The sequence below is a fragment of the Ambystoma mexicanum genome, chromosome 8, assembly GCF_040938575.1.
Source record: "Ambystoma mexicanum isolate Mex_15411 chromosome 8, UKY_AmexF1_1, whole genome shotgun sequence".
NCBI lineage: Eukaryota > Metazoa > Chordata > Amphibia > Caudata > Ambystomatidae > Ambystoma > Ambystoma mexicanum.
In genome coordinates this window covers 1341731896-1341746212 of record NC_090929.1, presented here as the reverse complement: position 1 = coordinate 1341746212, position 14317 = coordinate 1341731896, and positions in this window count along the sequence as shown.

Here is a 14317-nt window from a genome sequence, read left to right as displayed (position 1 = left end):
CTTTCCTGTTGATTTTAGGACGAGCTCCACTGGAAGCCACCCTGCCTGCTGGCAGACAGCAAGGCAGAGGGGGCCCTCCGGGAGTCCGCCCCCAATACAAGGGAAAAGCGTGGCTGAAAAACCCTGGTGTGCTTGGATGTAGTTAGCACTACGGATGTCAAGGCTGAATGCTTTCCGTCGAAGTAGATGAGAGGACTTCAATTCCCAGAAGACACTGCGGGAGTCAGGTTAGCTGAGCGCTGTTTGAATGGATACCCGAGGAATGAGGAAGAGGACTGCAGAAGACTGAGGTGGGAAAGAGCATACCACTTAGAGGTATGCACAACACGGAAGAGAAGGCAATAGAGCGGAAGAAGGTCCAAGGGCTACAAAGCGGGAGGAACAGAGGAGGAGAGGAAGCCCCCTGAGAGAACAAGGGCTAGGAGCTGAGCGGGCAATCACTGAGGACTGACCAGAGGGAGCAAGCGGAATACTCAAGGGGAGACAGAGAGGAGCACTAGCGTACGAACCTGGCGAGGAAAGCAAGGTTGCAACGCATCGACTACCGCGAGTGACGCCTATTTATGTGCGTCATGACGGTAACGTGCAGTGCGTGGGAGACTAGACTGCTGGTGGAGGTATGGAATCAGCCCTTCCATTGGCTCCATAGCTTCCATGGATCGCGCGTCATGACAGTATAACCCCTTCGCCAAGACCTTCCTCCAGGCTTGCCTGGATGGTGTCTGTGGAATATGCGTAGGAGTCTGGTGGCATGTAGATATTTGGCTGGTTCCCAAGATCTTTCCGTCCAAGGGTACCCTTTCCACAGTATGAGGTATTGTAGGACTCCGTGCTTGTAACGAGAGTCCAAGATGCGTGAAACCTCATACTCTTGGGCGTCATCATCCACACAGGGTATCTTTCTTCTTGAGGTTCTCAAAAAAGGATCAGGTTTGTAATCTTTAAGAAGCGAGGTATGGAATACTGGATGTATTCTTCGAAGAGAGTGCGGGAGGTTTAGCCGAAAGGCCACAGGATTGATCTGTTGCTTTATGGAAAATGGTCTGATATATCTCGGAGCGAATTTACCTGGGTGGACTCTCCGGGGAAGGTATTTAGTGGACAACCATACCTTGCTTCCTTCCTTCCAATCAGGATTTGGTATTCTGTTTTTGTCAGCCCATCTCTTGTAAGTCTGGCGACTGGCTAACAGGGTTTCTTGAGCAGACTTATGAGTATGTTTCAGAGTGTCCAGTAGCAGGTCTATGGTAGGGACATTAGTGGGTTGAAACGTAGAATATGGGATGTGTTTGGGTTCGTACCCATAAGTACATTTGAAAGGACTCATTCCAATTGCTGTATGCTTGGTGTTGTTATACGAAAATTCTGCAACCGATAAGAGATGATACCAGTTATCCTGAGTCTGGTTGCAGTAACATCTCAGAAATTGTTCAAGTGTAGCGTTGAGGCGTTCGGTCTGTCCGTTTGTTTCTGGGTGAAAGCCAGAAGACAACGCTCTCTGAATCTGCAATTGTTTACACAAGGTTGTCCAAAACTTGGAGGTGAACTGTGTTCCTCTATCAGACACAATTGAGGAAGGTAGACCATGGAGACGGACTACTTCCTTTAAGAACACGTTTGCTGTGGTAGTGGCAGAAGGAATGCCCCTAAGAGGAATGAAATGAGCCAGCTTACTGAAGGAGTCGACAACGACCATGATAGCAGAACTTCCTCCCGATTTGGGTAACTCCACGATAAAATCCATAGATATATGTTGCCAAGGTCCGGCAGGTGGTTCATCTTGTTGTAGAAGCCCCAATGGTTTAGCCGAACTGTGTTTGCTTTGAGCGCATATAGGACAGGAAGAGACGTACTCCACAACGTCCTTATTCATCTTCGGCCACCAGAAATTCCTCTTCAGTAGTTCCAGTGTAGCAGCACGGCTCTTGGGTGGGTAGGTAAAGCAGGTTATCTTTAAACAGGTATTCTCCTTTGTAGGTTAGAGAAGGGTCTCTTGGAAGAGAGGTGGTTTTTTGGGCTTCCAGAACCTGTTGTAAATATTTGTTTACTGTTCCTATGAATCTCTTCCCATTGAGCAGCCATTCCTGTTCGGGGGGATTCCCTGATTCTTCTTGGTGGCTGCGGGAGAGTGCATCGGCTAGGTGATTGTCTTTGCCCGGTAGGTATGTGAGTATGAAATCAAATTGGGAGAAATAATAAGCCCAACGAGCATGACGAGAGTTCCTGCATTCCATCTGCTGGAGAATACTTAGGTTCTTGTGATCTGTGCGTACTTGAAACGGGTATTTTGCTCCTTGCAACAAATGGCGCCACTGCTCACACGCCTGTTTAATTGCTAATAGTTCTTTTTCAATCACAGAATAGTTTCTTTCACTGGAGGTAAGTGTTCTGGAATAATAGGCAATGGGATGTTCGAGTTGATCCTCTTTCCTTTGTAGTAGAGCTGCTCCAATAGCCCCTTGTGAGGCGTCAGCTTCTACGATAAAGGGTTGAGACTGATCAGGCTGCCTGAGGATAGGTGCAGAGGTGAATGCTTGTTTAAGCTGATGAAAGGCGGAATCTGCTTCTGGCGTCCAATGGAACTTCACCCCTTTCTTTAGTAAAGCTGTGATAGGTAGGAGTGTGTTAGAGAAGCCTGTGATAAATTTCCGATAGAAATTTGTCAGCCCCAAAAACCTCTGGATATCCTTGACTGAGCTGGGAACAGGCCAATTGCTAATAGATGTAGTCTTGTTAGGGTCCATCTCAATGCGGTTTTCTGACAGAATAAAGCCCAGATACGAAACTGTAGAAACCTCAAAAAAACATTTCTCTGGCTTGACTAATAGGTGGTGGTCTCAGAGTCTCTTGAGCACTTCTCTTACGTGTAGGCGGTGTTGTTCTAAAGTGTGAGAGTAAACTAAGATGTCATCCAAGTAAACTACAGCGGACTTAAACAGAAGATCACTGAAGACTTTGTCCATAAATCTTTGGAACTGGGCTGGCGCGTTAACTAACCCAAAGGGCATTACTTTGTACTCAAAATGACCTAATGGAGTACGAAAGGCGGTCTTCCATTCGTCCCCTTGTTTGATTCGTAGGAGATGATAGGCCCCTCTGAGGTCTAGTTTTGTAAACCATTTAGCCCCTTGTACTGCTTCCATGATTTCCTTTATCAGAGGCATCGGGTATCGATCTCGTATGGTTTGGCTATTTAGGCCCCTGAAGTCAATACAAGGTCTGAGTTCTTGGTTCCCCTTTTTGGTATAAAGAACAGAGAAGCTCCAGCCGAGGAAGTTGATTCTTGTATCAAGCCGTTCTGTAAATTGCTGGCTAGGTAGTCTCTTAATGCTTCCTTCTCTGGAAGGGATAAGGGATACATTCTCCCAAATGGAACCACAGCATTAGGTATGAGATCGATCTTACAATCCTCGGCTCGATGTGGAGGAAGAGGTCTGGGAAGAGTGTCTGCAAAGATGTCAGTGAATTCTTGATAGGTAACAGGTATGGAGTTAATACTCCTCGCTGGCACTGTGTCACCCTGATGTGAATGTTGTCCTTCCTCCTTCAAACAGGACTGCATACAAATGTCTGATCTGAACTCTATAATGTTAGTTACCCAGTCAATTCCCGGATTGTGCTTTCTTAACCAGGGTATCCCGAGAATCACTGGAAAGTGGGCAGCCTTTATCAGATCAAATATCACTGTTTCATGGTGAGTCTTCATCTTAACCGTGACTTCTGTGGTTTCTTGTCGGATAAGACCAGAAGACAAGGGGGTACCATCCACTCCTTCTACAGGTATGGGTTGAGGTTTTTCTCTCCTAGGAATGGCGTATCTACTGGCCCATTGGTCGTCCATAAAGTTCCCAGCTGCACCACAGTCAAGCATTGCTAGACACTCAACTGCTTGGGTTGAGGTCCATTCCAGGACGATCTTTAGGACCATAAATTGGTTTGAGTGGGTACATGGTGTAGGTGGACTTGTAAAACAGGGATCAGCAAAAGAAGCCCCTTCCGTCTCCCTGCTCAGGGTCGGGGTCTTTCGTTTCCCGATCTTCGGGGAGGTACTTCCGGACAGTCTCTTAGACGGTGCTTCTCAGAACCGCAATACATGCACAAGCTCCGGTCTTTTCGTCTCTTTCTTTCTGCTGCGGTAAGGGGACCCCTCGCTGCACCTATTTGCATGGGCTCTTCAGTCTGGGGAAGAGATCTGTCTGGAGCGGCTGGCGAGTAGGAGGATGGTGTAGAAGGCGGATTGGGTCTGATCTTCCTTCTTTCTGCTCGTCTCTCGGAAATTCGAAATTCCATCTGGAGAGCCAGAGCGACCAGTTCTTGGAAGGAGGAGGGTCTTGCTACTCGAGAGAGTTCGTCCTTCAAATCTTCATGTAGCCCTCTCCGAAAGAGAGTCTGCTTAGCTGAGTCAGGCCATCCTGTCTCCCAAGTTATCCTCTGGAAGTTCGAGGCATAGGTTTGTACATCAAAAAGACCCTGTTTGAGGTCTAGTATGTTTTCATAAGACGTGTACAAAGTCTCGGTCCTTTCAAAGCGTTCTCTGAATCGTAGTACAAATGCATTGTAATCATTCAACACAGGATCAGTTTCTGTAACCAACGGGGTGGCCCATGCTAGAGCGTTACCCCCAAGGTTCGAAACGAGGAAGCCCACCTTGGTCTTGTCGAGTTCATACATCTTTGGGCGAAAAGTGAAGTATACCCTACAGGCGTCGAGGAATTCCTTAATTTTCTTGGGGTTCCCTTCATACTTCCCACAAGGTAAGGGCATAGGTGGGAGATCTCCCCGAACTTCTTCTCTCAGAATCATTTGTTGTCTCAGAGCGGCATTGTCTGCCTTAAGGGCGGTGTTTTCTACCTTCATGGTTTGGAGCTCAGCAGTTATCCCCTGTATGGCATTAACCAGTTCTTGGTACTGCTCTAAGCTAGCCATCCTTGGGCGTTGCAAACTGTCATGCGATGAAGTATTGGTTGCTTGACAAATACCCTCCTTGGTTCCCTCCTCCTCACCTGTACTGAGTTCTTCTGAGGAACTGTCTGTGTTTATGGCTCTCCTTTCTCTCCAGAGGTCCAGTCCTTTCCTGTTGATTTTGGGACGAGCTCCACTGGAAGCCACCCTGCCTGCTGGCAGACAGCAAGGCAGAGGGGGCCCTCCGGGAGTCCGCCCCCAATACCAGGGAAAAGCGTGGCTGAAAAACCCTGGTGTGCTTGGATGTAGTTAGCACTACGGATGTCAAGGCTGAATGCTTTCCGTCGAAGTAGATGAGAGGACTTCAATTCCCAGAAGACACTGCGGGAGTCAGGTTAGCTGAGCGCTGTTTGAATGGCTACCCGAGGAATGAGGAAGAGGACTGCAGAAGACTGAGGTGGGAAAGAGCATACCACTTAGAGGTATGCACAACACGGAAGAGAAGGCAATAGAGCGGAAGAAGGTCCAAGGGCTACAAAGCGGGAGGAACAGAGGAGGAGAGGAAGCCCCCTGAGAGAACAAGGGCTAGGAGCTGAGCGGGCAATCACTGAGGACTGACCAGAGGGAGCAAGCGGAATACTCAAGGGGAGACAGAGAGGAGCACTAGCGTACGAACCTGGCGAGGAAAGCAAGGTTGCAACGCATCGACTTCCGCGAGTGACGCCTATTTATGTGCGTCATGACGGTAACGTGCAGTGCGTGGGAGACTAGACTGCTGGTGGAGGTACGGAATCAGCCCTTCCATTGGCTCCATAGCTTCCATGGATCGCGCGTCATGACACAAGGGCTCCAGGGCCGGACGGCCTCACTAACTTTACTATAAAGCAAAGTCCAGAGCAATGGGCAGAGTTCTGTGAAGAACTATTCGCCTGAATCAGCAGAAGATGCGCAACTCTGAACTCTTGGAAATCTGCAATAATAGTCCCCATCTTCAAAAAAGGAAATCGCCTCGAGCCCAAAAACTACCGACCAATAGCGCTTCTGGACGTATTAGGCAAAGTGTATGCAACAATGCTCCAACAGAAACTGTCACAATGGATTGCAGATAGCAATCATTTTGACGTATGACGGACGGGCTTTGTAAAAGGGGTCGGCTGCGGCCTAAACCTTTTGCTAATAAATTTGCTAAAGATGGAAGCAATCAGATCTGGCAAAAAGGTCTACTTAGCCCTGGTAGACTTTTCCCATGCTTTCGATTCCATCGACCGAGAACTTTTGTGGACCAAGATGACAAACTGGGGCTGCCCGGAGAGCTTATTAGCCGCCATTAAAGAAATCCACATTGCAACCACCATCAGAGTGCGCCTTGACCAACGTGGAACTCTTACAGAGGAAATTAACACCTTTTGTGGAGTTAAACAGGTCTGCCCCCTGGCGGCAATCATATTTAATTTGTTCCTCTCGGACATCGGCATTGCAATTGATGAGCCCCGATCCTTTTCCCCCAAAATACACGGCTCTGCCCTGAGCTGGATGTTGTGCGCTGACGACCTAATCTTGCTAGACACCACTCCAAACGGCCTTCAGCATAAAATGAATGCAGTAGAACGCTATGTGGAAAACAACAGTCTGTATATCAATAACACAAAAAGTGAAATTCTGACGCTGCAAAACCTGCAAATGGGCCGACACCGGAAAAACAATTAATTTAGTTGGCATCTAGGAAAAGAAAAACTAACCACGGTGGAAAGCACAAGATATCTCGGCATGCAAATTAACACAAACTTAAACGATAGCCCCTGGGTGGAGACTGCGAAAACAAAACGCCGAAACTTTGCTTCCCAAGCCCTGATCCTAAACAAAAGATATGGGAAGTTCTCGCTCAAGCCAGTGATAACCTTCTATCAACAGAAGGTTGTCCCAGCTCTCATATACGGAGCCGAAAATGCCTTTGGGTGTCCAGCGGAACTCTGGTCAACCCTAGAACACATCTTCTGGGTGAAAACCTTACATCTACCAAACAGCACTTCAACAGTGTGCTTACGATATGAGCTAGATATCCATTGAGGCTCGGATTGCGTGGAACGCCCTGGCTCTATTTAGGAAAATCACGCTGCCAGATGCCGCTCCACAATATAAAATATTGAGCAATCCTGGAAACGCGAATCCAGACTGTCTGTTAGCCATATGGTCAAAAAAATGTGAACAGCTCCTGACCATGTATGAGACCAATACCAAAATGCTGCAGGACAATCCACTTTTGGTAAAGAAAAAGATCTGGGAATTAGACTGGATTCAAACCAGCACAGACCGAAGGTCTTCGAAAACAATGAGAGATGCCCCTAGCGAAGCAAGAGCGCTTAACAAACTGCAAAATTACGTGGTCTTATTCCCAGACAACAGGAGGAGGGCCACATTCATGAGATTTCACCTAAATCTGTTTAGAACAAAAGAACGAATAAAGAACTGGGCTGGAAAGGACAAGTCAGACACAGTATGCAGGTTCTGTAAAGCGTGCATTGAAACAATTAAACATCTTGTCCTATTCTGCCCTTTCCACAGATCCCTAAGAACTAAACACCTAGGCCAAATGTTAAATGAATACTCACTGAGGAGTGCTGAAGAATGGTGGCACTTGATGTTTATGGGCTCCAATACAAAACTGACAAGGGTGTTGACCTTGTTTCTGCATGAGATTGAAAGGAGCCTTGAGTTATCTGATGCCGCAATACAGGGACTTCAGGGTAGTGCTTAACATTGCGTAAAAGTACATTGGGCACTCCCCGATAAGGCTCCTTTGGTACCAAAGGCTTGATCCCTGTCAAAAGGACGGAACTTTATCTCATGCCTATATTTTGCTTTGTCTTGTCTTGTCTTGCTTTGTATTGGCTATTGGGTTCTGACAAACTGGATGCATTTTAAAGGTTCGTATAAACCAATAAAATAAAGAAAAAAAAATAAACGTAATCTTGACATGGAGCAAGGACTAGTTAATGGAGCACTGGGTATAGTTGTTGGCTTTCAAACATACCCACATGACAACAACATTCAGTTTGTCAATATTCTCTTTGACAAACTTTCAGAAGTAAAAAGGTTAGGGCGCTCAAAAGCTCGATTCCTTCTTTTCAAAGACATGTATGTACGCAGAGAACAATTTTCTCTAACTCTAGCATACACAATCACCATTCACAAATGACAAGGTCTTACCCTAGATATAGCATTGATAGATATTGGGAACACAGTCTTTAAAGACGGCATGAGCTACGTAAAACTATCATGCTTACGTACACTTTACAGTCTATTTCTAATAAACTTTGATGCAAGTAAAGTAAACAGTGATATTCCTTGCATTTTAGAATACAATAGACTACGTTCACTGTACACCCCATCTAAGAACCTATCCTGTTCCACAAAAAGCAAAACGTTGTAAAAGAAAACTACTTCAAACAGAAATGCAACAGGATCTCACTGCAAATCCTCCTAAGAGAGCAAAAGAAGCTAATACTTCATCAATTACTACAACCAAAGAAAAATCCATTACTCAAAGTAACTCAGGTACTTTTTCAAAGAAGCAACACACACTACGAAGAAATGACTTGGGCACAGAACTATCTGGTCCATTCAAATTTTCAAAATTAACTGGTGTTAACTGCTATGCAAATGTAGCAATAAATATTCTATTTCAATTGCCACCAATTGTTGACAACATTTGCTTACACAGTACAGACCAATTGTGTTTGCAAATGTTAGTCCTTCATAGAAATGCCAGCAACAATCCTGACAACACATATAGTGTTCACGGAATAAGACAAGAATTAGACTACTTTGCGAAATTCACTATAAACTCACAAGAAGATCCACAAGAATTTCTAATGTACTTACTACAAGTAATGGAAAACAAAAACATACCTATAAATGAAATCTACCAGATTTCATACATGTGGAAACATACATGCACTCTGTGCAACAATATTCAAAACAAACAAATCCCTAATGAACGTTTTGTGTATGTATCATACCTAACTGTGAATCAGTTCCATTTCAGCAACTTGTACAAAATGCAAACCATAGCAGATTATGTACTACCTGCAATTCAGATAATTGCTCCACCTTACAAATACAAACACATAGTAAATACGCAATACTAATGCTTCTACATTACAATGCAAATACAACTGCAAACTGACTGGATTCACACATGGTCAAGTATCACTTGATAAGAAAACCTTCACAACAATAGGTTTAATCTACCATGCAGGAACCACAACCAATGCAGGTCACTACACTGCATTTATAAAAAAGAATTGTGGATGGTTCAACTGTAATGATAGTACCATTACTTTAAAGCAAAGATTATCAGCAAATCTTATAAATGCTTATTTAATATTCTTAAAACCAAAATTTTATAACTAATCTGTACATAAACGTTAATAAAACTTCAATTAGAAAACTATAAACAGTTAGAATACGCCAAAAGGTATCTAACTGCCCCAAGATTCTGCAACAACCAAACAGATAAATCAAAACCACTAAATTATAAGAAGAAATAAACAGTTAGAATATGCCAACAGGTATCTAACTGCCCCAAGATTTTGCAACAACCAAACAGATAAATCAATACCACTGACAAATAACAAGAAATAAACAGTTAGAATATGCCAACAGGTATCTAACTGCCCCAAGAATCTGCAACAACCCAACAAATAGATTAGCAAATTGAGAATATAAATAAAAAATATAACCAGTTACAATTCAGCAACAAGTATCTAACAATCTGCAACAAGCCAACAGATAGAACATTAGCCAGAAACAACAAGTGAACACTGAAAACACAGAAATAAATGTACTATACCAAAACTAAAAAAGGGTTATTTTAATCCAACATGGATTTTCTTTTCCCCACAGACCCATTGATTTCAACAACAAACACAGACACTGAGCAAATTGCACAGTACACTGGTTTGTAAACTACTAAATATGAGGGTCGAAATGAATAAGAAATGTCTATTATTCAATGTTATAAGTCTTTATAAACTACCTACACTAACATGATCTTTTGTTTTATCACAGAAATTGACAAATAATGTATCGGCTCCAGTTACCAATCCAAACACTAAGTATATTATAATAAATACAACTCATAAATACCATAAATGCCATAACACAACCATTGAAGCAAACATATAACTGTACACCACAATACAAAATGTTTAATTCCATGAATATGTTATACTGCAGTGCTTGTTACCAAACTCTACAATCTTAATGACATGTAGTAGCCAAAACTTTGCATACAAACTATACAAATGAAACAGTACATAAACTGTAGATTTGCAAACATTTCATAGATATTCAATTCTATGGATGTGATCTATGGGTATGATATGCTGCGCTGCTTGTGGCCAGGGCCTAGACACTTGGGTGCATGGCCTACGGCCTACGGCCTTCGGCCATGCACCCAAGACTCTAGGCCCTTGCCAGAACCACCGCAGCATATCACACCCATAGATCATACACATAGAATCAAACGGCCATGCACCCAAGACTCTAGGCCCTGGCCACCACCACTGCAGCATATCACACCACTAGATCATACACATAGCATCAAACGGCTATGCACCCAAGATTCTAGGCCCTGGCCACCACCACCGCAGCATATCACACATGTAGATCATACACATAGAATCAAACAGCCATGCACACAAAATTCTAGGCCCTGGTCACAACCACCGCAGCATATCACACCCATAGAAATAAACATTTTAACTGGCTATATGGGCTACTGCATTCATTTATTTTATGTCTGCGGACAGCGCGGCTATCCGCAGACATGACTAACACATCAGGGGTGCCTGCCACCTAAATAAATAAAGCATTTGACCCATCTCTTACTCCCCCACCCTCCCCAAACACTCTTACATACCAACACACTTGCCAACGTTGTATTTCTCCCCCGTTTGTCACTGTGCTGTCCGCAGATGTCTACGGATCCAAGATGGCGGGCGCATCAAAACAATACGACGCACCTCACGCTTCATTCCAGCCAATCAGCGAACACGTAACAGTGAAGTGTGGCCGCAGAGCACAATTGGTGAAAATTCCTCCACTGGTTTGGTCTGTAGGCATGAGCAAAGTATTTTTCCCATTCAGTCTTTGGGAAAAAAATAAGTTTTGGGACACCCCCTATAAATTTGCGCCTTCTGGACCAAACCTCACCAAACTTTGCATACAAATTCAGAGTGGGCCATATAGTACTCTTGCAAAGTTTGGTAGTTTGGTGAGGATTCGTCCAGGGGGAGCAAACTTATAAGCCGGCCAAAAAGTGCTCTTCCTATGGGATTAGCAACTTAACCATAACTACACAGCCACTACTGTGGCTGTGTAATATTACACCACCTGCAGTAGCAGAGAGTCTGCAAAAGAGTCTGCTGACTGGTTGCAAGTACTGCAATAGTATGTTTACAGAAGTGGACAGGGCCTCAGGTGGCTGGCTTATGTGGGTGGGTTGTGGCCAGTGTTAAGCTTGTTGGGTGCATGGCTGTATTATGCTGTGGGGATGGTGACCAGCTACTAGACTCTTGGGTGCAGTCTGCCCACTGGCTGCAAGTAGTGTAATAGTATGTGTACAGAAGTGGACAGGGTGTGTGGAAGCTGGCTTATTGGACTGCCCAAAGGTTGTGGCCACTGGACGGATTCTTAGGTGCATGGCTGTATTATGTTGGGGTAATTGTGGCCAGCCACTAGAGTCTCGGGCGCATAGCCGCATGTAGTGTAATAGTATGTGTACAGAAGTGGAAAAGGTGTGTGGCAGGTGGCTTATTGGACTGCCCCGAGAATCTTGGGTCTATGTTAGTCTGTGCAGTGGGTGCGATTAATGTAATAGTATGTGAACTGAAGTGGACTGGGCCTTAGGTGGATGCCTTATGTGTATGGGTTGTGGCCACTGGGCAGATTGTTGGGTAGTTCACTCTATTGGTTGTGGGCAGTCAGTAGATTCTTGGGTGCATGGTTGGCGGACATGCACCCAAGAGTCTCTCCTCTGGCTCGAAGTACTGTAATAGTATGTGTACAGAAGTGGCCAGGGCGTGTGGCAGCTGGCTTATTGGAATGGCCCAAGGCTTAATGCCACTGGGCAGTTTCTTGGGTGCATGGATATATTATGTTGTGGTAATTGTGACCAACTACTAGAGTCTTGGGTGCATGGCCGCAAGTAGTGTAATAGTATGTGTACAGAAGTTGTCAAGGTATGGCAGGTGGCTTATTGGACTGCCCCGAGAATACTGGGTGTATGATAGTCTGTGCAGTCGGTGAGAGTAATGTAATAGTATGTGAACTGAAGTGGACATGGCCTTAGGTGGATGCCTTATGTGTGTGTGTTGTGGCCACTCGGAAAATTTGTGGGTAGTTCACTGTATTGGTTGTGGGCAGTCAATAGAGTCTTGAGTGCATGGTCGAAGGCCATGCACCCAAGAGTCTGTCCACTGGCTGAAAGTACTGTAATAGTATCTGTACAGAAGTGGACAGGGTGTGTGGCAGCTGTCTTATTGGACTTCTCTGAGATTCTTGGATGTATGAGAGTCTGTGCAGTGGGTGTGAGTAATGTAATAATATGTGAACAATCAGGCGAGCAGCTTATCTGGTGACTGCAGGCAGGCTTCATAAGGGTAGGTGAGTGGAAAGTAGATGACATGAGGATGTTTGTGTAGGCTGTATTATGCTGTGGTGGTTGTGGCAAGCTCCTGGACTCTTGGGTGCATGCACCCAAGAGTCTACCCACTGGTTGAAGTACTGTAATAGTATGTGTAGAGAAGTTCACATGGCCTCAGGCGGCTGGCTAATTGCACCCAAGAGTCTGCTGACTGGTTGCAAGTACTGCAATAGTATGTAAACAGAAGTGGACAGGGCCTCAGGCGGCTAGCTTATGTGTGTGGGTTGTGGCCAGTGTGCAGATTGTTGGGTGCATGGCAGTATTATGCTGTGGTGATTGTGGCCAGCTACTCAACTCTTGGATGCACCCAAGAGTCTGTCTACTGTCTGCAAGTAGTGGACAGGGTGTGTGGCAGCTGGCTTATTGGACTGCCCCAAGGATTGTGGCCACTGGTTGGATTCTTGGGTGCATGGCTAAATTATGATGTGGTAATTGTGGCCAGCTAGTAGTCTCTTGGGCACCCAAGAGTCTGCCCACTGGCTGCAAGTAGTGTAATAGTATGTGTGCAGAAGTGGACAAGATGTGTGCAAGGTGTCTTATTGGACAGTCCTGAGCATTGTGACCACTGTTGAAGTACTGTAATAGTATGTGTAGAGAAGTGTACAGGGCCTCAGGCGGCTGGTTTGTTGCACCCAAGAGTCTGCTGACTGGTTGCACGTACTGCAATAGTATGTGTACAGAAGTGGACAGGACCTCATGTGGCTGGCTTATATATGTGGTTGGGTTTGTGGCTGTATTATGCTGTGGTGATTGTGGCCAGCTACTAGACTCTTGGGTGTTTGCCCACTGGCTGCAAGTAGTGTAATAGTATGTGTACAGGAGTGGGCAGGGTGTGTGGCAGATGTCTTATTGGACTGTCCTTAAGGTTGTGAACACTGCTTAAATACTGTAATAGTATGTGTAGAGAAGTGTACAGGGCCTCAGGTGGCTTGCCTATGGCACCCAATAGTCTGCTGACTGGTTGCAAGTACTGCAATGGTATGCATAAAAAATGGACAGGGCCTCAGGCGGCTGGCTAATATATGTGGTTTTTGGCCAGTGTGCAGATTGTTGGGTGCATGGCTGTATTATGCTGTGGTGATTGTGACCAGCTACAAAACTCGTGGGTGCATGGTCAGCACCTAAGAGTTTGCCCACTGGCTGCAAGTAGTGTAATAGTATGTGTACAAAAGTGGACAGGGTGTGCTGCAGCTGTCTTATTTGACTTCTCTGAGAATCATGGGTGTATGAGAATCTGTGCAGTGGGTGCGAGTAATGTAATAGTATGTGAACTGTCAGGTGAGCAGCTTATCTGGTGACTGCAGGCAGGTTTCATTAAGTAGAGGAGTGGAATCTAGATGATATGAGGATGTTTGTGTAGGTTGTATTATGGTGTCTGCCCACTGGTTGAAGTACTGTAATAGTATGGGTAGAGAAGTGCACAGGACCTCAGGCGGCTGGTTTATTGCACTCAAGAGTCTGTTGACTGGTTGAAGAACTGCAATAGTATGTGTACAGAAGTGTACAGGGCCTTAGGCAGCTGGCTTATCTGTGTGGGTTGTGGCCAGTGTGCAGATTGTTGGGTGCATGGCTGTATTATGCTGTGGTGATTGTGGCCAGCAACTAGACGCTGCACCCAAGAGTCTTTCCACTGGCTGCAAGTAGTGTAATAGTATATGTACAGAAGTGAACAGGGTGTGTGGCAGATGCCTTATTGGACTTTCCTGA